Source organism: Heptranchias perlo, chromosome 40 (assembly GCF_035084215.1).
Source record: "Heptranchias perlo isolate sHepPer1 chromosome 40, sHepPer1.hap1, whole genome shotgun sequence".
Lineage (NCBI taxonomy): Eukaryota > Metazoa > Chordata > Chondrichthyes > Hexanchiformes > Hexanchidae > Heptranchias > Heptranchias perlo.
In genome coordinates, this window is record NC_090364.1 from 18,324,050 (window position 1) to 18,347,383 (window position 23,334).

General features: G+C 49.9%; 1 pseudogene; it reads right to left on the reverse strand.

Annotated features, from left to right (window-relative positions):
* Positions 1 to 1,063: 1,063 nt before the first annotated feature.
* LOC137305435 (monocarboxylate transporter 3-like) overlaps positions 1,064 to 23,334 on the reverse strand; it is a 65,680-nt pseudogene continuing 43,409 nt past the window's right edge.

Genomic DNA, 23,334 nt, shown 5'->3' on the forward strand with positions numbered 1-23,334 from the left:
CTGTGCCCACTCTGTGTTTGTGCTGTGCCCACTCTATGTTTGTGCTGTGCCCTCTCTGTGTTTGTGCTGTGCCCTCTCTCTGTGTTTGTGCTGTGCCCTCTCTCTGTGTTTGTGCTGTGCCCTCTCTCTGTGTTTGTGCTGTGCCCTCTCTCTGTGTTTGTGCTGTGCCCTCTCTCTGTGTTTGTGCTGTGCCCTCTCTCTGTGTTTGTGCTGTGCCCTCTCTCTGTGTTTGTGCTGTGCCCTCTCTCTGTGTTTGTGCTGTGCCCTCTCTCTGTGTTTGTGCTGTGCCCTCTCTCTGTGTTTGTGCTGTGCCCTCTCTCTGTGTTTGTGCTGTGCCCTCTCTCTGTGTTTGTGCTGTGCCCTCTCTCTGTGTTTGTGCTGTGCCTTCTCATTGTTTGTGCTGTCCTCTCTCTCTCATTGTTTGTGCTGTCCTCTCTCTCTCATTGTTTGTGCTGTCCCCTCTCTCTCTGTGTTTGTGCTGTCCCCTCTCACTCGATGTTTGTGCTGTGCCCTCTCTCTATGTATGTGCTGTCCTCTCACTCTATCTTGGTGCTGTGCCCTCTATCTATGTTTGTGCTGTCCCCTCTCTCTCATTGTTTGTGCTGTGCCCTCTCTCTCTGTGTTTGTGCTGTGCCCTCTCACTCGATGTTTGTGCTGTGCCCTCTATGTTTGTGCTGTCCTCTCACTCTATCTTGGTGCTGTGCCCTCTATCTTGGTGCTGTGCCCTCTATCTTGGTGCTGTGCCCTCTATCTTGGTGCTGTGCCCTCTATCTTGGTGCTGTGCCCTCTATCTTGGTGCTGTGCCCTCTATGTTTGTTTGTGCTGTGCCCTCTCTCTATGTTTGTGCTGTGCCCTCTCTCTATGTTTGTGCTGTCCTCTCACTCTATCTTGGTGCTGTGCCCTCTATCTTGGTGCTGTGCCCTCTATCTTGGTGCTGTGCCCTCTATGTTTGTTTGTGCTGTGCCCACTCTCTATGTTTGTGCTGTGCCCACTCTCTATGTTTGTGCTGTGCCCACTCTCTATGTTTGTGCTGTGCCCACTCTCTATGTTTGTGCTGTGCCCCTCACTCTGGTTGTGCTGTGCCCTCACTCTGTGTTTGTGCTGTGCCCTCTCCCTCTGCTCCTGTCACACTGCTGTTGTCCCTTTGGTCTCTCTCCGCTGTGCCTGACCTCTGGTCTGGGGACCCTTCGCCCTGGGGGCTCCCACTCATGCCCCTTGTGTAATCTCGAACCACACACGTGTCTCCCACTGCTGCTACTTCCCCTTCCACGTCCATGTCTTCTCTCTGGTCCTTGGGCTGCTCACGTTTGAGGCAGAGGTAGGAGGCTCCTGACAGAACGATTGCAGAGAGAATGAGCTCAGAGCCGGCCATGTAGAAGATCAGCTCGTAGTTTTTGAAAATATCGACCAGGCGGCCTGCAGGGAGAGTCAGACAGTCAGAGCTCCCATCGCCCAGTTCAAACTCTACATATAAACCACTCAATATCCAGCTGTCAATTTCAAGATCAGAAACTTTACATCAGGACAAGAACCAGATTTAGTTAACAGCTTAACTGTGTGTGAACATCTATCCAATAATGATCATAACATGATCGAGTTCAATGTAGTGTTTGAAAGGGAAAAAAGTGAATCAGCTGCTAAGATTCTAGACTTGGGTAAGGCCGACTTCAATGGGATGAGACAGAGACTGTCCACAGTAAACTGGGCAAATCTGTTAATGGGTAATGTTTAAAGAAACATTTAACGTGATACAGAATCGGTTTATACCCCTGAAGGGCAAGAACTCTACTTGCCAAAAAAAACAGCCATGGACAACTAAAGAGGTAAGGGATAGTATAAGACATAAGGAAAGGGCATACAAAAAGGCAAAAAGTGGCACAGATCCTGGCGAATGGGAAAGATACAAAGATCAACAAAGGGTCACAAAACAGATAGTAAGAGCTACAAAAAGAGAGTATGAAAAGAAACTTGCAAGGGATATCGAAACCAATACAAAGAACTTTTATTAGGAAAAAGAGGGTGGTCGGGGCAGTGTTGGCCCCTTAAAAACTGAAAGTGGGGATATTGTCATTGACAATGGGGAAATGGCGGACATGTTGAACAATTACTTTGCGTCAGTATTTACAGTAGAAAAAGAGGATAACATGCCGGAAATCCCAAGAAAACTAATATTGAATCGGGGACAGGGACTCGATAAAATTAACATAAGTAAAGCAATAGTAATGAAGAAAATAATAGCACTAAAGAGTGACAAATCCCCAGGACCAGATGGTTTCCATCCCAGGGTTTTAAAGGAAGTAGGTGAGCACATTGCAGATGCCCTAACTAGAATCTTTCAAAGTTCTCTAGATTCAGGAACTGTCCCTCTAGATTGGAAAATTACACATGTCACTCCGCTTTTTAAGAAAGGAGAGAGGGGGAAACCAGGGAATTATAGACCAGTTAGCCTAACATCTGTTGTGGGGAAAATGCTGGAGTCTATAATTAAGGATAGGGCGACTGAACACCTCGAGAATTTTCAGTTAATCAGAGAGAGCCAGCATGGATTTGTGAAAGGTAGGTCGTGCCTGACAAACCTGATTGAATTTTTTGAAGAGGTGACTAAAGTAGTGGACAGGGGAATGTCAATGGATGTTATTTATATGGACTTCCAGAAGGCATTTGATAAGGTCCCACATAAGAGACTGTTAGCTAAGATAGAAGCCCATGGAATCGAGGGAAAAGTACGGACTTGGTTAGGAAGTTGGCTGAGCGAAAGGCGACAGAGAGTAGGGATAATGGGAAGGTACTCACATTGGCAGGATGTGACTAGTGGAGTCCCGCAGGGATCTGTCTTGGGGCCTCAATTATTCACAATATTTATTAACGACTTAGATGAAGGCATAGAAAGTCTCATATCTAAGTTTGCCGATGACACAAAGATTGGTGGCATTGTAAGCAGTGTAGATGAAAACATAAAATTACAAAGCGATATTGATAGATTAGGTGAATGGGCAAAACTGTGGCAAATGGAATTCAATGCAGACAAATGTGAGGTCATCCACTTTGGATCAAAAAAGGATAGAACAGGGTACTTTCTAAATGGTAAAAAGTTAAGAACAGTGGATGTCCAAACGGACTTAGGGGTTCAGATACGTAGATCATTGAAGTGTCATGAACAGGTGCAGAAAATAATCAATAAGGCTAATGGAATGTTGGCCTTTATATCTAGAGGACTAGAGTACAAGGGGGCAGAAGTTATGCTGCAGCTATACAAAACCCTGGTTAGACCGCACCTGGAGTACTGTGAGCAGTTCTGGGCACCGCACCTTCGGAAGGACATATTGGCCTTGGAGGGAGTGCAGCGTAGGTTTACTAGAATGATACCCGGACTTCAAGGGTTAAGTTATGAGGAGAGATTGCACAAATTGGGGTTGTATTCTCTAGAGTTTCGAAGGTTAAGGGGTGATCTGATTGAAGTTTATAAGATTTTAAGGGGAACAGATAGGGTGGATAGAGAGAAACTATTTCCGCTGGTTGGGGATTTTAGGAGAAGGGGGCACAGTCTAAAAATTAGAGCCAGACCTTTCAGGAGTGAGATTAGAAAACATTTCTACACACAAAGGGTTGTAGAAGTTTGGAACTATCTTCCGCAAACAGCAATTGATACTAGCTCAATTGCTAATTTTAAATCTGAGATAGATAGCTTTTTGGCAACCAAAGGTATTAAGGGATATGGGCCAAAGGCAGGTATATGGAGTTAGATCACAGATCAGCCATGATCTTATCAAATGGCGGAGAAGGCTCGAGGGGCTGAATGGCCTACTCCTGTTCCTATGACAATGCAATAAGAAAAGTCACAATTGAGAGAGATTTGTAATTGTGATAACGAGTAGAGTTTATAAAAACTATCAAATAACTTCCCCTTTAACCAGCTCAGACTCAGCAGATACAGGAAACAGCCCAAACCCCAGGGTCCGTCTGTCTGCGAGCGTGTGTCCATCTGTCTGTCTGTGAGCGTGTGTCCGTCTGTCTGCGAGCGTGTGTCCATCTGTCTGTCTGTCTGCGTGTGTCCGTCTGTCTGCGAGCGTCTGTCTCTGCCTGTTTCTGTGCATGTGTCCACCTGTGCATGTCTGTGAATGTGTGCATGCCTGTCCATGCGTTTGAGGTGTCTGTGTGCTGTGGTGTTTGTGGTGGGGCGGGGGAGGCGGTTGTTGGGAGTGTTTGGTGAAGGAGTAAGAGAGGGGTAAGTTTTGAGGGTGAGGAGGAATTTTTGGGAGGGTTTGTGGTCGGGAGGCACTGGCAGAGTGGAAGTGATGTTTGGGGATGGGACTGTAGTTGAGGTACACTTCGGGTGGATGGGTTTGGGGATATCCTGGGATAAAGGGGTGTTCAGATGGTTGTATTTGCAGGATGGGTGTCTCAGGGTGGGGGGGGAATGTTGGGGTGTCAGGGGATGGAGGGGGTGTCTGGGATGGGGGAGTGTCTGGGGTATGTGGAAGTGTGGGGGATGGGGAGTGTCTGGGGTTACGTGGAGGTGTCTGGGGTACGTGGAGGTGTCTGGGGTACGTGGAGGTGTCTGGGGTACGTGGAGGTGTCTGGGGTACGTGGAGGTGTCTGGGGTACGTGGAGGTGTCTGGGTACGTGGAGGTGTCTGGGGTACGTGGAAGTGTCTGGGGTACGTGGAAGTGTCTGGGGGATGTGGGGGTGTCGGGGGGTGTCTGGGGGATGTGGGGGTGTCTGGGGGTGTCTGGGGGATGTGGGGGGTGTCGGGGGATGGGGAGTGTCCTGGGGGATGTGGGGGTGTCGGGGGGTGTCTGGGGGATGTGGGGGTGTCGGGGGATGGGGAGTGTCTGGGGGATGTGGGGGTGTCGGGGGGTGTCTGGGGGATGTGGGGGGTGTCGGGGGGATGGGGAGTGTCTGGGGGATGTGGGGGTGTCGGGGGGTGTCTGGGGGATGTGGGGGTGTCGGGGGTGTCTGGGGGATGTGGGTGTGTCGGGGGATGAGGGTTGTCTGGGGATGTGGGGCTGTCTGGGGGGTGTGGGGATGGGGGATGGGGAGTGTCAGGGGATGTGAGGAGTGTCTGAGGGATGCGGAGTGTCTGGGGATGTGGGGTTGTCGGAGGGATGTGGGGGTTTCTGGGGGGTGTCTGGGGGGGGTGTCCGGGGGATGTGGGGGTTTCTGGGGGGGTGTCTGGGGGGGTGTCCGGGGGATGTGGGGGTGTCCGGGGGATGTGGGGGTTTCTGGGGGGGGTGTCTGGGGGGGTGTCCGGGGATGTGGGGGTGTCCGGGGGATGTGGGGGTTTCTGGGGGGGTGTCTGGGGGGGGTGTCCGGGGGATGTGGGGGTTTCTGGGGGGGTGTCCGGGAGATGTGGGGGTGTCCTGGGGGGGTGTCCGGGGGGGTGTGTGTCGGGGGATTTGTGGGTGTCGGGGGATGTGGGGGTGCTGGGGTCTGGGGGGGTGTCTGGGGATGTGGGGGGTGTCTGGGGGTGTGTCGGGGGATGTCGGGGGTGTCTGGGGGGGTGTCTGGGGATGTGGGGGTGTCTGGGGGTGTGTCGGGGGATGTGGGGGTGTCTGGGGGTGTGTCGGGGGATGTGGGGTGTCTGGGGGGGTGTCTGGGATGTGGGGGTGTCTGGGGGGGTGTCGGGGGATGTGGGGTGTCTGGGGGGGTGTCTGGGGATGTGGGGGGTGTCTGGGGGTGTGTCGGGGGATGTGGGAGTGTCTGGGGGGATGTCTGGGGGATATGGGGGTGTCGGGGGATGTGGGGGTGTCCTGGGGGTGTCCGGATGATGTGGGGATGTCTGGGGGTGTCCGGGGGATATGTGGGTGTCTGGGGGGTGTCCGGACGATGTGGGGATGTCTGGGGGGGGGTGTCCGGGGGATATGGGGGTGTCTGGGGGGTGTCCGGACGATGTGGGGATGTCTGGGGGGGTGTCCGGGGGATATGGGTGTGTCTGGGGGGTGTCTGGGGGGATATGGGTGTGTCTGGGGGGGTGTCCCGGGGGATGTGGGGTATCTGATCCTTTTACTGTTTGCCCTGGGAGACACTCACCTGCCGATGGGGGCCCGATGAGGACTGCGAGGGACTCGATGAGCAGGAGCAGTCCGATGGCACTGGGGAAGTTCTGAGACCCCACGATGGCCATGAGCACCTCGAACTGCAGGGCTCCGACCATCCCATAAAACACTCCGAAGAAAATGCAGAAGGTTACGAGGCCGGTGTAACTTGCGGCCTTGGCACTCAGCACATCGGTCAGCCCGTTACACAGCATCGAGAAACTGAAGAAATAGGCGACCCGTGGCCGGATCCAGTCCAGACCGGCCACCAGGCCGCACAGCGGGCGGGCAAAGATATCAACAAAACCGATGATGGAAAGCAGGAAAGCAGCCTCGGTGTCAGGGACCCCCATGTCCTTGGCGTAGTTAACGATCATGATCGGAGGGACAAAGAGACCCAGCACCAGGATAAACTTGGCGACAGAGTGTAGATGAGGAAACCTCGGTTCCGGAACACGGTGAAATCCAGCAGTTTCCGGCCCTTCCTGGCTGCCCCTTTCTTCCTGCTCTGCCCCCCGCTGTCCTCGCTGCTGCTGCTGTGGTCCCAAGTTGCTCGGGATTCTCCTCCACCTCCAAGCTGGTGAGAAGCCAGCCTTGCTCGCGGGAAGCCATCTCCTTTACCTCGGGCTTGTCTTTTGCTGCTCCCTTTCAGGCTCTCGAGAGGCCCTCATGACAGCCCCACATGTGCAGCAGTTCAGTAACAAGCCTCCCATGATGAGAAAGCCCCCTCTCCAGCCGTAGTAATCCAGCAGAATTTGACCAACGGGCGAGAGGGTGCTGAGGAACACCGGGCTCCCCGCTGCAGCCAGTCCATTGGCCAGTGGTCTCCTCTTATCAAAGTACCTGCCCAGCATAATGAGAGAAGGCTGAAAATTCAAGGCCAATCCAGACCTGGAGGAGAGAGAAAATGAATCATCATTAAATTAGGACAAGTCTCTTAAACACTGAGGATTGGCCACAGGAAAGGGCGTCCTCCAACCATTGGTCTAAAATGCAAGGTCAAAGTTGGATTCAGTGGGGTAAATGAAATGGTCGCACAGTGCAGGAGTGATGTGAACATTCAGAAGGTGAACGTTTCTGAATAATCAAAACTTAAATATAAATCAGAAATAGGAGAGACGGAGAGGGGAGCGAGAAACTGGAGGAGGGAGAAAAAGACTGGGGGAGAGAGGGACCTGGGGGGGGGGGGGGGGAGAGAGGGACCTGGGGGGGGGGGGGGGGGGGAGAGAGGGACCTGGGGGGAGAGAGGGACCTGGGGGGAGAGAGGGACCTGGGGGGGGGGGGGAGAGGGACCTGGGGGGGGGGGGGAGAGGGACCTGGGGGGGGGGGGGAGAGAGAGGGACCTGGGGGGGGAGAGAGAGGGACCTGGGGGGGGGGGAGAGAGAGGGAGCTGGTGGGGAGAGAGGGAGCTGGCTGGTGGGGAGAGAGGGACCTGGGGGGGGAGAGAGGGACCTGGTGGGAGTGTCTACAACAGCAACCCTGCATTTATTTGGTGCCTTTAACATCGTAAAACATCGCAAAGCATAGGAGTCGGCCAAGGGTAGATCCTCGGGGGACTCCAGAGGTAATGGTGTGAGAGCGGGAAGAGAAGCCATTGCAGGTAGTTCTCTGGCTACGACTGGATATGAATGGAACCAGGTGAGCGCAGTCCCACCCAGCTGGACGATGGAGGAGAGGCGATGGAGGAGGATGGTGTGGTCAATCATGTCAAAGTTTGCAGACAGGTGGAGAAGGATGAGGAGGGACAGTTTACCACGGTCACAGTCACATGGGATGTCATTTGTGACTGTGATAAGGGCTGTTTCAGTACTGTGGCAGGGGCGGAAACCTGATTGGAGGGATTCAAATACGGATTTGGAGGCAGCAACACGTTCAAGGACTTTGGAGAGGAAAGGGAGGTGGGAGGTTGGAGATGGGGAGCCCCCTGCAAGAACAGAAGGGTCAAGGGTGGGTTTGTTTGAGGAGGGGGGTGATGACGACCGATCTGAAGGGGGGGGGGGGCAGTATCTGAGGAGACCACATACCCAGCTCAGAAATGTATCCCCGGCACCATTACTAAGCTGCTGATTGGCTGTGACACGCCCACAGGGACATCCTGAGCCAAGTGCGGCTGGTTTGGTTTGTCTGATGCTCGGGGTCTTTCCCAGAGTGGGTGGGACAGTGTGTCACTCTCACTAATGTTCCTCATTCATCAGCATCAACAATCAATGGTATAAGTCGGTGACAGGGCCCATAATCTTCAGCATTTCATCATTCTGGGTTTGCGAATGTAACGTACCTGTAACCACGCCCGCAGACAGGTAAAGCTGGGTGATGTTTGCAGAGAATGATGCCACTATCATTCCAGCAGAGGCCAAGACTCCCCCGACCAACATCACAGGCCGGCACCCAAACCGGTTCACCACGATACTACACAAGGGGCCTGTGAGAGAGAGCAGAGCAGGTAAATCCCAGCACCCCACAACAACCAACCCATAATCCCCCCAATGGGGACTGTGCAGCGAGCGTGCGTTTGTACCCAACGTGTTGTGGAGCTTTCTTCGGGAAACCAGTATCCCTCCTGAGGCAGTCCCCACAGGACACTGAACTGGGAGGGGGGAGGTTAGGGGGGAGGGGGGAGGGGGGAGGTTAGGGGGGAGTGGGGAGGGGGGTGGGGAGGGGGGAGGTTAGGGGGTAGTGGGGGAGGGGGGAGGTTGGGGGGGAGTGGGGAGGGGGGTGGGGAGGGGGGAGGTTAGGGGGGTAGTGGGGAGGGGGGAGGTTAGGGGGGAGGGGGGAGGTTAGGGGGGAGTGGGGAGGGGGGTGGGGAGGGGGAGGTTAGGGGGTAGTGGGGAGGGGGGAGGTTGGGGGGGAGTGGGGAGGTTGGGGGGAGTGGGGAGGTTGGGGGGAGTGGGGAGGTTGGGGGGAGTGGGGAGGTTGGGGGGAGTGGGGAGGTTGGGGGGACTGGGGAGGTTGGGGGGTTTAACAGGTGGGTATTGAGAAGGTTTTTAAAGATGGAGGTCGAGACCTGTATTTTGTCAATTACCTTAAATCTGTGTCCTCTGGTTACCGACCCTTCTGCCACTGGAAACAATTTCTCCTTATTTACTCTATCAAAACCCTTCATGATTTTGAACACCTCGATTAAATCTCCTCTTAATCTTCTCTGTTCTAAGGAGAACAATCCCAGCTTCTCCACTCTCTCCACAGAACCCTCATCCCTGGAACCATTCTAGTAAATCTCCTCTGCACCCTCTCTAAGGCCGTCACATCTTTCCTAAAGTGCGGTGCCCAGAATGGGACACAATACTCCAGCTGATTTATAAAGGTTTCTGTCTCCAGGTCTCAGTGACTCTCTTGCTCCCTTTCCACTGTGTTTAGACACCGTCATTCTGACCCTGATCGACTCCTCGGGCTTGAAAAGAACAGAAGGGATAAGGGGACAGAGACAGTGTCTGTGGGTCCTCCGATCCATCACAACCAGCGTCACACAGGCTGGGCTTTCATTTCGACCCCTTGGCACAGTCCCTGTTTGCCCCTCCGGGCGCTGATTGGGGGACCTGCCGACCGGCACTGCGCCCAATTGACGGTGAGGTTGAGGACAGGCGGGTATGGGCAGTCCTGTGCGGGCAGTGAGAACCACACAGATCGACCTCCACTCCTGTGTGTGAGTGTCTGGAGGTTAGACCACGGGGGTTAGAGGGGGTTCAGTGGGGTTAGAGGGAGTTCGTGGGGTTAAAGGGGGTTCGTGGGGTTAGAGGGGGTTCATTGGGGTTAGAGGAGGTTAGAGGGGGTTCGGGGGTTTAGGGGGTTAGCGGGGGTTTGGGGGGTTAGAGGGGGTTTGGGGGGTTAGAGGGGGTTCAGTGGGGTTAGAGGGGGTTCGGGGGTTTGGGGGGTTAGCGGGGGTTTGGGGGGTTAGAGGGGGTTCAGGGGGGTTAGAGGGGGTTAGAGGGGGTTAGAGGGGGTTCGGGGGTTAGAGGGGGTTCGGGGGTTAGAGGGGGTTCGGGGGTTCGGGGGCCTGCTCAGCTGAGACTCACCTGTGCCGTAAAGCATGGCGAGAATGATGGAGGAGATCCAGGCAGTGTCACTGTAACCGATGTGGAAATCCCGCATTAGCTCCTTGAAATACACACTGACGGCTTTTGGGAATGCATAGGAGAATCCCGTGATAACAAAGCAGCCCCCCAGGACCATCCAACCCCAGCCCCCGTCAGGGGGTTTGACGGTCAGCGAGGTTCCTGGGGCCGTTTACCCATCGCGATAGTCAGTGTCTGAAAGAGAAAACACAGAAAACCTCTTTAACACAGAAACAAAGAGCAGCAATCGGACACAGAGCCAGGGAGAGGAGGGAGACCCCCACCCTGCACCAGACCCCCACCCTCACCAGACCCCCACCCTGCACCAGACCCCCACCCTGCACCAGACCCCCACCCTCACCAGACCCCCACCCCGCACCAGACCCCCACCCCGCACCGGACCCCCACCCTGCACCGGACCCCCACCCTCACCAGACCCCCACCCCGCACCGGACCCCCACCCTGCACCAGACCCCCACCCTCACCGGACCCCCACCCTGCACCAGACCCCCACCCTCACCGGACCCCCACCCTGCACCAGACCCCCACCCCGCACCGGACCCCCACCCTGCACCAGACCCCCACCCTCACCGGACCCCCACCCTGCACCAGACCCCCACCCCCGCACCAGACCCCCACCCTCACCGGACCCCCACCCCGCACCAGACCCCCACCCTCACCGGACCCCCACCCTCACCGGACCCCCACCCCGCACCAGACCCCCACCCATCTAGAGTATAAAAGCAAGGAAGTTATGCTAAACCTTTATAAAACTCTGGTTAAACCCGAGCTGGATTATTGTGTTCAATTCTGGGCACCGTACTTTAGGAAGGATGTCAAGACCTTAGAGAGGGTGCAGAAGAGATTTACTAGAATGGTTCCGGGGATGAGGGACTTTAGTTATGTGGATAGACTGGAGAAGCTGGGGTTGTTCTCCTTAGAGCAGAGAAGGTTAAGGGGAGATTTGATGGAGGTGTTCAAAATCATGAAGGGTTTTGATAGAGTAAATAAGGAGAAACTGTTTCCAGTGGCAGAAGTGTCGGTAACCAGAGGACACAGATTTAAGGTGATCGGCAAAAGAGCCAGAGGTGAGATGAGGAAACATTTTTTTACACAGCGAGTTGTTATGATCTGGAATGCGCTGCCTGAAAAGGCGGTGGAAGCAGATTCAATAATAACTTTCAAAAGAAAATTGGATAAATACTGAAGGGAAAAAAATTGCGGGCTATGGGGAAAGAGCAGGGGAGTGGGACTAATTGGATAGCTCGTTCAAAGAGCCGGCACAGGTACGATGGGCCGATTGGCCTCCTTCTGTGCTGTAACATTCTATGATACAATGGTTTACACCAGACCCTAACCCATTTACACCATAGGGTACAGTGTGTGTGAAAGATGGGAGTTGGATGGGGTACAGTGTGTGTGAAAGATGGGGAGTTGGATGGGGTACAGTGTGTGTGAAAGATGGGAGTTGGATGGGTACAGTGTGTGTGAAAGATGGGAGTTGGATGGGGTACAGTGTGTGTGAAAGATGGGGAGTTGGATGGGGTACAGTGTGTGTGAAAGGGGAGTCGGATGGGGTACAGTGTGTGTGAAAGGGGAGTCGGATGGGGTACAGTGTGTGTGAAAGGGGAGTCGGATGGGTACAGTGTGTGTGAACGGGGAGTTGGATGGGGTACAGTGTGTGTGAACGGGGAGTTGGATGGGGTACAGTGTGTGTGAAAGGGGAGTCGGATGGGGTACAGTGTGTGTGAAAGGGGAGTTGGATGGGGTACAGTGTGTGTGAAAGGTGGGAGTTGGATGGGGTACAGTGTGTGTGAATGGGGAGTTGGATGGGGTACAGTGTGTGTGAAAGGGGGAGTTGGATGGGGTACAGTGTGTGTGAAAGGTGGGGAGTTGGATGGGGTACAGTGTGTGTGAATGGGGAGTTGGATGGGGTACAGTGTGTGTGAATGGGGAGTTGGATGGGGTACAGTGTGTGTGAATGGGGAGTTGGATGGGGTACAGTGTGTGTGAAAGGGGAGTTGGATGGGGTACAGTGTGTGTGAAAGGGGAGTTGGATGGGGTACAGTGTGTGTGAATGGGAGTTGGATGGGGTACAGTGTCTCTGTTGAGTTTTAGGGTCTTATTTCTGCTGATTGAAATACTTTCACATTTGGATGAATTCTCCAGTGAAAAGGCAGGATCAGGAATTTATATTAAAAATCTTATGTCTGCACTCATTTTCCATCAACTTTTGCATTTGGAACAGAAGCTCCCGTGTAAATTGTTATACTGAAATTACACTTTACTTGTGTATTTTTTCCGTGGTGGGGGAGGTGCAGGAGTGATTCTGTGAGTTTCACAGGGAAACCTAAGGGCTCATTACGGGATTGTTCTCCTTAGAATAGAGAAGGTTATGGGGAGATTTGACCGAGGTTTTCAAAATCATGAAGGGTTTTGATAGAGTAAATAAGGAGAAACTGTTTCCAGTGGCGGAAGGGTCGGTAACCAGAGGACACAGATTTACGGTGATCAGCAAAAGAGCCAGAGGGGAGACGAGGAAACATTTTTTTACACAGCGAGTTGTTATGATCTGGAATGTGCTGCCTGAAAGGGCGGTGGAAACAGATTCAATAATAACTTTCAAAAGGGAATTGGATAAATACTTGAAGAGAAAAAATTACAGGGGTATGGGGAACGGGACTAATTGGATAGCTCTTTCGAAGAGCCAGCACAGGCACGATGGGTCGAATGGCCTCCTCCTGTGCTGTACCCGCTCTGATACTATGACTGTAGCAGTGAGTGGGCCCATCTCCAGGTTTCCTGTAATGAGACTCGCTGTCTGAGGGGGACACCCTCTCCTGTGGATTTCCATTGGATGAACAAACAGGTTCATTGAGTGCAGGTGATGGAGTTTATCCGTGTTTGGTGGAGTGAGAGTTAATGGGCTCAGGAATCTGACATTATTCTGACACCAATCCTTTCAAGAAAACTAGCAGCCTGTGAAGGGGAAGGAGAGATCAATCAGATCTGTCAGGACATCAGCTCTTGACGTTTATTTGCTCAATACCGAGCCCTCAGCTCAGGTTCATATTCCTGCCTTTAATACTCCGCACAGTTGGGAGTCAGCAGTTTGTACAATTAAGGAGGGAGTTCAGTGTAATAATGAGAGGTGTTTAGTGTAACCTCAATCTGTCCCCAAAGCATTTGTGTTAATAAAGCACAGAATCAGCTTTAGAGAATTAGCCTAAGATTTGGCAAATGAATCCACTTTTCTTAACTCAATGAGCGTTTGTGCATTTTCAAAATCTAAATCTGACATCTTGGAAAAGAGTCAAAAGGTTGTCTGGAGAAAATGGCCAATTAATCCAATTTACCTTCAGGTTTTTACAGAACCAGCATTGGAATAAAATAGATTCTCCAGAGCAATATCTTTGCTCAGAGAGTTGATTTAGCAAAGACAGACATAAAGGGGGGGGGTTAACCTCCCCCCACAAAGTGGGGGTGATTTGGGGGAGGGGAGAGTGACCAGGCCCACAGCTGGTGGCAGGAGGCCTGAAACCTTTTCAGGATCGGTCTGGTTTGCGTGCTGCCAGTGAACTGTGGACATCAAACTAAATGAGCAAAGAACAATAAATCCAGTGTTAGTGGAGTGAGGGAGTGAGAGGTGAGGTGTTTGAGGAGAGAGGGAGTGAGAGGTGAGGTGTTTGAGGAGAGAGGGAGTGAGAGGTGAGGTGTTTGAGGAGAGAGGGAGTGAGAGGTGAGGTGTTTGAGGAGAGAGGGAGTGAGAGGTGAGGTGTTTGAGGAGAGAGGGAGTGAGAGGTGAGGTGTTTGAGGAGAGAGGGAGTGAGAGGTGAGGTGTTTGAGGAGAGAGGGAGTGAGAGGTGAGGTGTTTGAGGAGAGAGGGAGTGAGAGGTGAGGTGTTTGAGGAGAGAGGGAGTGAGAGGTGAGGTGTTTGAGGAGAGAGGGAGTGAGAGGTGAGGTGTTTGAGGAGAGAGGGAGTGAGAGGTGAAGTGTTTGAGGAGAGAGGGAGTGAGAGGTGAGGTGTTTGAGGAGAGAGGGAGTGAGAGGTGAGGTGTTTGAGGAGAGAGGGAGTGAGAGGTGAGGTGTTTGAGGAGAGAGGGAGTGAGAGGTGAAGTGTTTGAGGAGAGAGGGAGTGAGAGGTGAAGTGTTTGAGGAGAGAGGGAGTGAGAGGTGAGGTGTTAGAGGAGAGAGGGAGTGAGAGGTGAAGTGTTTGAGGAGAGAGGGAGTGAGAGGTGAAGTGTTTGAGGAGAGAGGGAGTGAGAGGTGAGGTGTTTGAGGAGAGAGGGAGTGAGAGGTGAGGTGTTTGAGGAGAGAGGGAGTGAGAGGTGAAGTGTTTGAGGAGAGAGGGAGTGAGAGGTGAAGTGTTTGAGGAGAGAGGGAGTGAGAGATGAAGTGTTAGAGGAGAGAGGGAGTGAGAGGTGAAGTGTTTGAGGAGAGAGGGAGTGAGAGATGAGGTGTTTGAGGAGAGAGGGAGTGAGAGGTGAGGTGTTTGAGGAGAGAGGGAGTGAGAGGTGAAGTGTTTGAGGAGAGAGGGAGTGAGAGATGAGGTGTTTGAGGAGAGAGGGAGTGAGAGGTGAGGTGTTTGAGGAGAGAGGGAGTGAGAGGTGAAGTGTTTGAGGAGAGAGGGAGTGAGAGGTGAGGTGTTTGAGGAGAGAGGGAGTGAGAGGTGAAGTGTTAGAGGAGAGAGGGAGTGAGAGGTGAAGTGTTAGAGGAGAGAGGGAGTGAGAGGTGAAGTGTTTGAGGAGAGAGGGAGTGAGAGATGAGGTGTTTGAGGAGAGAGGGAGTGAGAGGTGAAGTGTTAGAGGAGAGAGGGAGTGAGAGATGAGGTGTTTGAGGAGAGAGGGAGTGAGAGGTGAGGTGTTTGAGGAGAGAGGGAGTGAGAGGTGAGGTGTTTGAGGAGAGAGGGAGTGAGAGGTGAGGTGTTTGAGGAGAGAGGGAGTGAGAGGTGAAGTGTTAGTGGAGAGAGGGAGTGAGAGATGAGGTGTTAGTGGAGAGAGGGAGTGAGAGATGAGGTGTTAGTGGAGAGAGGGAGTGAGAGGTGAGGTGTTAGTGGAGAGAGGGAGTGAGAGGTGAGGTGTTAGTGGAGAGAGGGAGTGAGAGGTGAGGTGTTAGTGGAGAGAGGGAGTGAGAGGTGAAGTGTTTGAGGAGAGAGGGAGTGAGAGGTGAGGTGTTTGAGGAGAGAGGGAGTGAGAGGTGAGGTGTTAGTGGAGAGAGGGAGTGAGAGGTGAGGTGTTAGTGGAGAGAGGGAGTGAGAGGTGAGGTGTTAGTGGAGAGAGGGAGTGAGAGGTGAAGTGTTTGAGGAGAGAGGGAGTGAGAGGTGAGGTGTTAGTGGAGAGAGGGAGTGAGAGGTGAAGTGTTTGAGGAGAGAGGGAGTGAGAGGTGAGGTGTTTGAGGAGAGAGGGAGTGAGAGGTGAGGTGTTAGTGGAGAGAGGGAGTGAGAGGTGAAGTGTTTGAGGAGAGAGGGAGTGAGAGGTGAGGTGTTTGAGGAGAGAGGGAGTGAGAGGTGAGGTGTTTGAGGAGAGAGGGAGTGAGAGGTGAAGTTTTATGTAACTGGAAGGCTGTTTCCAGTGGGATTCCACAGGGCTCAGTACTGGGTCCCTTGCTTTTTGTGATCTATATTAATGATTTAGATTTAAATGTAGGGGGCATGATTAAGAAGTTTACAGATGATACAAAAATTGGCCGTGTGGTTGATAGTGAGGAGGAAAGCTGTAGACTGCAGGAAGATATCAATGGACTGGTCAGGTGGGCAGAAAAGTGGCAAATGGAATTCAATCCGGAGAAGTGTGAGGTAATGCATTTGGGGAGGGCAAACAAGGCAAGGGAATACACAATAAATGGGAGGATACTGAGAGGTGTAGAGGAAGTGAGGGACCTTGGAGTGCATGTCCACAGATCCCTGAAGGCAGCAGGACAGGTAGATAAGGTGGTTAAAAAGGCATACGGGATACTTTCCTTTATTAGTCAAGGCACAGAATATAAGAGCAGGGTGGTTATGCTGGAACTGTATAAAACACGAGTTAGGCCACAGCTTGAGTACTGTGTACAGTTCTGGTCACCACATTACAGGAAAGATGTGATTGCACTAGAGAGGGTACAGAGGAGATTTATGAGGATGTTGCCAGGACTGGAGAATTTTAGCAATGAGGAAAGATTGGATAGGCTGGGGGGGTTTTCTTTGGAATAGAGGAGGCTGAGGGGAGATTTAATTGAGGTGTAGAAAATTATGATGGGACTAGAGTGGATAGGAAGGACCTATTTCCCTTAGCAGAGGGGTCAATAACCCAGGGGGCATAGATTTAAAGTAATTGGTAGAAGGATTAGAGGGGAGCTGAGGAGAATTTTTTTCCCCCAGAGGGTGGTGGGGGTCTGGAACTCACTGCCTGAAAGGGCGGTAGAGGCAGAAACCCTCAACTCATTTAAAACTTTCCTTGGATGTGCACCTGAAGAGCCGTAACCTACAGGGCTACGGACCAAGTGCTGGAAAGTGGGATTAAGCTGGATAGCTCTTTTTCAACCGGCACAGACACGATGGGCCGAATGGCCTCCTTCTGTGCCATAAAGTTTTCTATGTTTCTATGTGAGAGGAGAGAGGGAGTGAGAGGTGAGGTATTCGAGGGAATGGAGAATGCATATCAGGCTGTAAGGGAAGAGCAGATCACGAAGGGAGGATGGGTTGAGAGCAATGGATAGATTTGTAATCAAAGAGAAGAATTTTATTATCCATACACGGGGCAGGAGCCAGCAGTGAAACAGGAAGATTCGGGGAATGAGCAGATATGTGACCAATACAGTTTAATGTAATGTAGGTGACCTGCTACATTGTGGGTAAAATAAAATGGAATAAAGCCCTAAATGGTAAAATTATTAAGAGAGTGGAGGAACAGAGAGACTAGGGGTACAGATATACAGATCTAGGGGTACAGATATACAGATCTAGGGGTACAGATATACAGATCTAGGGGTACAGATATACAGATCTAGGGGTACAGATATACAGATCTAGGGGGACAGATATACAGATCTAGGGGTACAGATATACAGATCTAGGGGTACAGATATACAGATCTAGGGGTACAGATATACAGATCTAGGGATGGATTGATTGTAAAACGGTAAATGGGATTCTGAGTTTTTATAAGGTGACTGAATATAAAAGGGACAATGGGATTTTATGTTTTCTATAATCCTCTGCTCAGTCTCTTTTCAAAGAATTTATAGCCTGCTTCAGCAATGTTTTGTGGCAGAGAATTCCATGTCCTAAAGCCCCACTGTGTAAAACATTTTTTTCTAACCTCACTAATTCTTTTTGTGATTAGCTTAAATTTTGCCGTTCCGTTAAAGTTTCACTGTGAACTTGCATTGATATCGTGCTTTTAACATCAAAAAATACACCAAGGCATTTCACAGAGAGGCAAAGCGAAAGATGCTGAACCTATCAAGGGAGAGATTTGGAGAGGTGATCAAAGGTTTGATCAAAGGAATGGGCCTTGAGGATGGATTTAAAGGTGGAGAGCAAGGTGGTGAGGATTGGGGAAGAAGTCCCAGAAAGCAGGTCCCAGACGGCTGAAATCTCTGGTGTCAGTAGTGGGGCGAAGGGAGGGGAGATACACAGAAGGCTGGAGTCCAAGGAACAGAGTATTTGAGGGGGAGATATAGGACTGGAGGTTGCAGAGACAGAGTTGGGTGAGGACATGGAGAAATTTATAGACGGGACAAGGACTTTAAACATAACGGACTGCAGTGCAGGATGTCAGCGAGGATGGGGATGATGGATGAGCAGGACTTGGTGTGGGTGTAGATGAGCAGCAGAGTTTGGGGGAAATTGGACTATATAGAGGATGGAGGATAGTAGACCAGCCAGGAGATCAGTGGCTCTATCACTGGTCACCTTCTCAAAATCCTTCCTGGTCCTGAAGGCCTCTGGCAGGCCAGCCCTTAACCTTCTCAGCTCGAGTGAAAAAACCCTAAATTCTCAAGTCACTCCTTGTAACTGCACTCCCTCATCCCTGGTAATGTTTATTTATCCTTCCTGTGAAAGGGTGTCTAAAACTGCACACAATACTCCAACTGCAGCGTTACACCTCGTACAAGTTCATCATCATCTGCTTGCTTTTGTATTCTGTGATTCTACATGGAAAGCCAAGGATTTAAGGCCTTATCTGTTTGTGCTGCCATCTTTAATAATTTGCACACCAGGATACTCTCCTCTACTCCATTTAAACTCTTACCATTTTCTTTCCCTATTCTTACTTCCAAAATGTATTACTTTACATTGAAAAGCACCTGCCACCATCTACCCATCCTGTCGCCTATCTAAGTCCTCCTGCAGTCTTTCACAATCTGTGTCACAGTTTGTCTTAACCATGATTTGGTGTCATCAGCAAATTTCATTATTGTTTCTTCAATCCCCAAGCCTGGCTCATTTGTGTATACTTTAAATAAGAGCGGGCTCAGCACAGACCCCTATGGAATGCCACTCACGAATGCAGAATGCATCTTTCCTCTCTGAGAAACTTCCTTTGCTCTGTCCCTTTGCTTTCTGCTCTCCAACCATCTCTATCAAAGTGGCCACATTCCCCTAATTCCATGCACCATTATCTTTGCCATGAGTCTTTTATGTGGGACCTTATCAAAAGCTTTTTGAGAATCCATATAACTCACATCTACTGAACTTCCTTTATATATCCACATTGGTCAAGCACGACCTCCCTGTTAGAAATCAGTGCCCTGATTAACTCTCATTTCTCCTGGTTTGTAGTAATTTCATCCTGCATTATAGGCCCCGGTAATTCCCCAACAGCTGAAGTAAGGGTAGGTGGGATTCTGCGTTCTATATACAGAAGGATGTCAATGACTCTGGGCAAAGCATTGGTTAGGCCACAGTTGGAGTACTGCATGCCCATTATAGAAGGAGCAATGGACAAGGTCCAGTGTAGACTCACGGGATGGTACCAGGGATCAGAGGGCAGAGTTATGATGAGATACTTAATAAATTAGGATCACATTCAATGAAGCAGAGACAGTTAAGGGGAAATTATATAAGGGTTTGAGAGGGTAAATAGTGAAATATTATTCCCAGTGATTGGTGAATGGGTGACAAGGGGACATAACCTCAGGATTAGTACTAGCAACATTCTGGGGGAAGTTATCAGAGTTATTAGAATATGGAATCTGTGACCACCGGGAGGGAGGGACTATAGAAATCAAGTCAATCACAGAATTTAAGAGGCAATTAGATAATACTCAACAAAAGGGTCCTCTGATTGAGTTCTTTGATGAAGTAACAGAGAGGGTTGATGAGGGTAGTGCGGTTGATGTTGTGTATATGGACTTTCAAAAGGCATTTGATAAAGTACCACATAATAGACTTGTTAGAAAAATTAAAGCCCATGGGATTAAAGGGACAGTGGCAGCGTGGATACAAAATTGGCTAAGGGACAGAAAGCAGGGGGTAGTGGTGAACGGTTGATTTTCAGACTGGAGGGAAGTATACAGTGGTGTCCCCAGGGGTCAGTATTAGGACCACTGCTCTTTTTGATATATATTAATGACCTGGACTTGGGTATAGAGGGTATAATTTCAAAGTTTGCAGACGACACAAAACTCTGAAATGTAGTAAACAATGTGGAGGATAGTAACAGACTTCAGGAGGACAGAGACAGACTGGTGAAATGGGCAGACAATGGCAGATAAAATTTAATGCAGAGAAGTGTGAAGTGATGCATTGTGGTAGGCAGAATGAGGCGAGACAATATAAACTAAATGGTACAATTTTAAAGGGGATGCAGGAACAGAGAGGCCTGGGGGTGTGTGTACACAAATCTTTGAAGATGCCAGGACAAGTTGAGAAGGCTGTTAAAAAAACATATGGGATCCTGGGTTTTATTAATAGAGTCAGAGAGTATAAAAGCAAGGAAGTTATGCTAAACCTTTATAAAACACTGGTTAGGCCTCAGCTGGAGTATTGTGTTCAATTCTGGGCACCACACTTTAGGAAGGATGTCAAGGCCTTAGAGAGGGTGCAGAAGAGATTTACTAGAATGGTACCAGGGATGAGGGAATTCAGTTATGTGGAGAGTCTGGAGAAGCTGGGATTGTTCTCCTTAGAGCAAAAAAGGTTAAGGGGAGATTTGATAGAAGTGTTCAAAATCATGAATGGTTTTGACAGAGTAAATAAGGAGAAACTGTTTCCAGTGGCAGGAGGGTCGGTAACCAGAGGACACAGATTTAAGGTGATCGGCAAAAGAGCCAGAGGGGAGATGAGGAAATATTTTTTTACGCAGCGAGTTGTGATGATCTGGAATGCGCTGCCTGAAAGGGCGGTGGAAGCAGATTCAATAATAACTTTCAAAAGGGAATTGGATAAATACTTGAAGGGGAAAATTTTACAGGGTTATGAGCAAAGAGCAGGGGAGTGGGACTAATTGGATAGCTCTTTCAAAGAGCCGGCACAGGCACGATGGGCCGAATGGCCTCCTCCTGTGCTGTACTTACTATGATACTATGATAAAATATATTAATGCATAGGGGAATAACAGGAAAATGATATTGTGCCAGCCAGTGATGGGGGAGTTGGTACCAGCACAGTCAACATAGGTTCGGTGGCCTCTTTCTGTGCTGAAATTTCTGGGGATATTTTATCGAAAATGCCAGTTGACTGTAATTCCAAAGGATGAAAGATGGTGTTGTGGGAATGTGATGGGGGTGAAAGTGGAGACAGGTCCAGGTGACTGCTGGAGGTGAGGGGAGGGGGCAGAGATTCAAGTTAAACAATGTTCAGGAATGCTGACCCCAGCTGTGACAATGGATGTTTCTGTTCATCAACTTCTGAACCCAGAAGCTGTGACCCAAAAGGACTTTAATGGTCAGGAGTAGGACGTGGAGACAGACACGTAGTTCGAGCCTGCGGCTCATATTCCGTCAGGGATCATCAGGAAAAGGGCAGAGAGGGAGGTGATCAGATTACAACGAGGAAGGAATAAACGCTTCAAATCACTAATCAACTTCTGGGCACAAGAGGAGAGTTCAGACAGCGGAGACTATTAGTGCGTGGGACACATTACCACAACTGACTGTTGAAATCGACTCAACCACAGCACAGCACAGCACAATGCATACAGGAAGACATTAATAAAGTTGCAGAATGGGCATGTAATTGGCAAATTAATTTCAATATAGATAAGTGTGAGGTGATGCATTTTGGTAGGAAGAATAAGGAGGTCACATACTGCTTGGATAATAAGAGTCTAAATGGGGGAGAGGAGCAGAGGGATCTGGGGGTACAGATACACAAATCATTAAATGTAGTGACGCAGGTTAACAAAGTCATAAAAAATGCAAAGCACTGGGGTTGATTTCTGAAGGAATAGAATTGAAAAGCAGGGAAGTTATGTTAAACTTGTACAGAACCTTGGTTAGACCACACTTGGAGTACTGTGAACAGTTCTGGTCTCCATATTATAAAAAGGAGAAGGTGCAAACAAGATTTACAAGAATGATACCAGAACTGAGAGGCTATAACTATCAGGAAAGACTGAATAGGCTGGGGCTCTTTTCTCTGGAAAAAATGTAAGGAATCTTACAACACCAGGTTATAGTCCAACAATTTTATTTGAAAATCACAAGCTTTCGGAGATTATCTCCTTCGTCAGGTGAGTATTCATTCACTACTCACCTGACGAAGGAGATAATCTCCGAAAGCTTGTGATTTTCAAATAAAATTGTTGGACTATAACCTGGTGTTGTAAGATTCCTTACATTTGTCCACCCCAGTCCATCACCGGCATCTCCACATCATCTCTAGAAAAAAGGCTGAGAGGTGACCTGATCGAGGTCTTTAAAATTATAAAGGGGTTTGATAGGATAGACGTAGAGAAAATGTTTCCATTTGTGGAGAGACCAAAACTAGGGGCCATAAATATAAGATAGTCACTAATAAATCCAATAAGGAATTTAGGAGAAACCTCTTTGCTCAGGGAGCAGTGAGAATGGGGAACTCGCTCCCACATGGAGTAGTTGAGGTGAATAGAATAGATGCATTTAAGTGGAAACATGAGGGAGTATGGAATAGAAGGATATGTTGATGGGGTTAGATGAATTAGGGAGGGAGGAGGCTCGAGTGGAGTATAAACACCAGCATGAACCCGTTGGGCCGAATGGCCTGTTTCTGTGCTGTAAATTCTATGTAATTTAAAGGGAATCAGATACACACTGTGAACACAAACATTCAAACAGATTTATTCATAAATGTACCAGACAGCACAGACCCACGGCTACAAAAATACACAAATTGTGTACACAAACTACAGACCCATGTCTACAGAAATGCACAAATTGTGTACACAAACTACAGACTCGCATCTACAGGAATACACAGATTATGTACACAGAGAGAGTGTACAGAGGAGATTTACGAGGATGTTGTCAGGACTGGAGAATTTTAGCTATGAGGAAAGATTGGATAGGCTGGGGTTGTTTTCTTTGGAACAGAGGAGGCTGAGGGGAGATTTAATTGAGGTGTATAAAATTATGACAGGACTAGATAGAGTGGATAGGGAGGACCTATTTCCCTTAGCAGAGGGGTCAATAACCAGGGGCATAGATTTAAAGTAATTGGTAGAAGGATTAGAGGGGAGCTGAGGAGAAATTTTTTTCACCCAGAGGGTGGTGGGGGTCTGGAACTCACTGGTGGGAGAGGCAGAAACCCTCAACTCATTTAAAAAGTACCTGGATGTGCACCTGAAGTGCCGTAACCTACAGGGCTACGGACCAAATGCAGGAAAGTGGGATTAAGCTGGGTAGCTCTTTTTCGGCCGGCACGGACACGATGGGCCGAATGGCCTCCTTCTGTGCCGTAACTTCCTATGATTCTATGAAACCACAGAAATACACTGATTGTGAACAAAAAACACACACATCTACAGAAATACACTGATTGTGAACAAAAAACACACACATCTACAGAAATACACAGATTGTGAACAAAACACACACACATCTACAGAAATACAGATTGTGTACACAAACCACAGACCGACACAAGGATGAGAATTTTTAAAATCGAGGCGTTCCCAGACCAGGAGCCAATGTCGGTCAGGGAGCACAGGGGGTGATGGGTGAACGGGACTTGGTGCAAGTTAGGATACGAGTTTTGGATGAGCTCAAGTTTACAGAGGGTGGAAGATGGGAGGCCGGCCAGGAGAGCATTGGAATAGTCCAGTCTGGAGGTTACAAAGGCACAG